We start from the raw sequence: 4,471 nt of genomic DNA, 5'->3' as shown, positions 1-4,471 counted from the left end.
TTAAATTTTATGGTAAAAAAAAATGTCTTTTTAAAAAAAAATATTTTTTTTAAATTTTTTTTTGTTATATTAGTATGTTATATATTTTATGTTTATTAGTTTTTTTTAAATTAATAAATAATAAATAAATAAATATACATTTATTTATTTTAATATATATATTAAATTATATATTATATATATATATATATATATATGTATGTTATATACCACACATATTGCAATAAAATACATCATACGTCACATATATTTTTAAAATTTTTATTATGTATATATATATATATATAATATATAATTATATTTTAAATATAAAAATTTTAATTATATGAAAGGGATATATATTAACACACTTTTCCCATATCAATACATACATTCCATTATATGTATATATATATAAAAATTATTATAAATAATATATATTAATAAAATTTTAAAATTATTATATATATATACCCCACACACACAAACACCCACACTTTTAAATCTGGGTGATGATTTGTTAATTATACATTAAAATTTTCCTTCTGCTTTAGTTATTTTTCTTAATCATTTCCATTCCTCTTTGTTCAGGAGCTTACCCTTTTCGTAAAATCAATTTCTTTCCAAAAATGACACATAATAAAACTGTTCCCAAATAACAAAGGTTAATAAATATAAAAATAGTGTAAATAGGGAAAAAATACAAAAAAATGTTTCAGTCGCCCGGCAGCCGTCTGGCAAAAAAATAATATTTTTTTTCAAACTGTACCTTTTACTATGGTTAATTTTTTATTTGGATAGAAGTTGGAACAAATCATACTCTTTTTATATTTTAACAAAAAATTTAAAATATAAGGCCCTAGAATGCCCTTTCCCCAAGTACCGCAGAGAACTCCCTTACCCAAACCCGCCCGCATCACTATCACTACCCCTCCTGGAACTGTCAAAAACATGATCACTAGAAAACGGGAATACTTCGGAAAACATATTTTTAACAAGGTTTTAAAACTTTAAAAAAAAAAAAAAAAAAAAAAAAAAAAAAAAAAAAAAAAAAAAGGGGGGGGGGGGAAAAAGCAAAAAAAAGAGCCCCGAAGGGAAACCGAACACACACAAACCACACCCCACACACCACCACAACACACACACCCAACACACACCACACCAACACACACACACACACCAACCACCACACCACCACAAAACCTCACACAACCCACACACCCAATTTTTTAAAGCAAACACACAAAACAAAAAAAAAAAGAAAAAAGGTTAAAAAATAAAAAAAAAAAAAAAAAAAAACAAAAAAAATTACACACACACACACCACAACACCACACCACAACATACAAATTAATAAAAAAATTTAAAATTTTTATATTTATAAATATGTAATATATAAAATGTGAAAAAAAAAACCAAAATTATATATATATATTTATAATAATATTATTATTATAATTATATATATATATAATATATTTTATTTTAATAAAAAAGAAAAAATTTTAAATTTTATATATATTATATATATTATATATATATATATTAATTATATATATATATCTATTATATATTATAATAAAAAAAAAACTTATATAATTATATATATAAAAAAGAATAAAATAAAATAATTTTAAAATGTGTATATAAATAAATATGTATTAAGTAAATAAAAATATAAAATAAATATTTATATATAGATAAAAATTTTATAATATTTATAATTTTAAAGGTAAAAAAAAAGGGAATAATAAAATATAAAAATTATAAATTATATATATATATTATAATTATATTAAAATAAAATTATATAAATATATATATATAATATATATAATATATATATTATAATTTAGTATATATAAAAATATATATAAATATATAGATATATATATATATATAATATATATATATATATATAATAATAATAACACCCCAACCCAACAACACACACACCACACACCACACACACCACACACCCCCCCAAAACCCCCACCCACCCACACACAAAAATCCAAACAAAACACCACCACACCACAACACACCCACCACCACCACCACCACACACACCCACACACACACACCCCACACCACCCCCCCCCCCAAATGTATAACAAATAATATAAAAATATATTATATATTATATATATTTATTAATATATATATTTATGGTGTGGTTTATATGTATAGGGTATGTATGATTGTATATGTTTTTTATATGTTATGTAATGGGTATTATATATGTGTGTGTGTGTGTGTGTGGTGTGTGGGGTTTGGGGTTTTGGGTGTGTGTGTGTGTGTGTGTTTGTGTGTGTGTGTGTGTGGGGGTTTTTGTATGTATGTTTTCGATTGTATATATATTAACATATATATATATTTTTTAAAATATAATATATATATAAAAATTATTATATCATTTTTAAGAAAAAAAAACCCTTAATTAAAAATATTATATATATTATCTATATTTATTTTAATATTACATAATATATGTATAAAAAACATATATATATTATATATATATATATATATTATAATATTATATGTGTGTGTGTGTGGTGGTGTGTGTGTGTGTGTGTGTGTGTGTGTTATGGTAAACTTATTTAAAATTATATGTATTATGCATAAATAATAATAATATATATTATAATATATATATAAATATATATATATATAAACATTTATAATATATATATATTTTATATTATATATATATTAATATATTATATACTATACATTTTTAAAAATCTATGTCATGTTGTTTTTACAAAACACACACACCACACCCAAAACCCACCACACCACACACACACACCCACACACACAACAATATAAAATTTTTATATAAATATATAATATTATATATAATAATATTTATATATATATATATAATGTTTATATGTGTATATAAAAAAGGCTACATCCTTAGTACAATGGGAACAGAGGGATTTATATTTTAACGGCTTGACCTTTTATTCTGAGAGTTGATACCCGCGTTAAAAACACACAAGACAGTCTATTATAAGGGCCGCGCGGGGTCACGGTCGCTCCCCCGGAGAGGGGGCGGAGCTGCCCTTAGTGCGGTGGTACTTAGCACAAACCCCCGGGGTCAAAGAGTCAAAAAAAATGGCCCTCCCCCCCTCGCTGAGGGGGTTTGGTTTATTTGTGACTTTTGGGATCCACGTGGAAAACACCACGTGGTCCACTGGTAACAAAAATAAAAATTACCCAAAACCCTTTAAAAAAATAGAATTATCCAACTTTATGTCGGCCCCTACTCGCCCTCCCCCTGAGGCCCTTAAGGGGTGCCCTAATTGGTGGTCGTCTCTTCTCGGCTTTGCCCTGGTGCATCTTCGGGGGTGCCCCCCCCATGTTGCCCTCATCCCCCTGGTCCTTGGGTAATCTGCTGTCCCATATTCAACCCCTGGGAAAGTCCGCACAGGTCCTCCTTGACTTCAGATTCGTCTGACCTCTCTTTAGTCCCTGGCCCAGGCCTAACTCGGCGGGTCCTGTCCACCTCCTCAAGATCTCGTCCAGGCCCTTCTCGCGTCACACGTCCTCGAATTTCCCCGGATCTACGGGCGTCGGGGCGGGGGGGCATCTCGGGGCGGCTTTTTACCTGCGCTACGGCTCCTGGAGTTGCCCGGGATCTGCACGCCGCCAGGCGTGCCTATGCAAGCATTCTGGGGCGATGGTCCCTTTTTGACGAAAATTTGGTCGGGGGCCTATGGCGAGTTCGATGAGTCCTTCCCACCACCCTAAGGGTCCTCCTTCGGTGCCGTTGGGGCCCGACGCAAATAAAGTCGGGGAGCCAGATCATAACGTAAGGGCAGAGTAAGAGAAAAAGAAAGGAAAGAAAAGAGGGGGGGCAATTACCACTACCCGGTTTTTCATAACAATTTACGGTTTTAATTTTGGGTTTTTAACTTTTTTTTCGTTTTTTTTTCATTTTGTTTTTTATTTTTCACAAAGGTAAAGAAGAAAATAAAGAGGGAGATGCAGTAGGGGTCCGCATAGACCTATTTAAACCACCAACCATCTCTGATAGAATAGAATAGAAAGGGAACGCATCGGCGATCCGCGAAGATCTATTTTGAACCATAGTCGCACACAGATAAAAAATAGATGAAAATTGTACCAGACAGCGACGGAAAAAATTTTCGGGCTAAAGAGATAAATCTTTACCCCGGCACTAAGAAAAGAAAAGGGTCAGTGTTTTTACCTTGTTTGTGAGTGAGCTGAATGTGTGTGTGTATGGGTGTGAGGCAGCTACTTTAAATGAGAGGGGGGCGAGGCCCACCAGAGAATGAATCATAACAGAATTTAAACGTTCACTATAACAAAACTAAAGAAATTAGCAATGTGCTATTTAAGATTATTTCAAAACCACATTAAATTCAACATTAATGATATGCGACAAAAAATGTACGCAGAATGAATGGTGACTAAAAAAAAAAAAAAATTTTCGCCAAATTTTTATCAAGCAAATCTT

Source organism: Penaeus monodon, chromosome 11 (genome assembly GCF_015228065.2).
Source record: "Penaeus monodon isolate SGIC_2016 chromosome 11, NSTDA_Pmon_1, whole genome shotgun sequence".
NCBI classification, from domain to species: Eukaryota; Metazoa; Arthropoda; class Malacostraca; order Decapoda; family Penaeidae; genus Penaeus; species Penaeus monodon.
The sequence above is the reverse complement of the archived record's forward strand: the minus strand, read 5'-3'. Positions refer to the sequence as shown.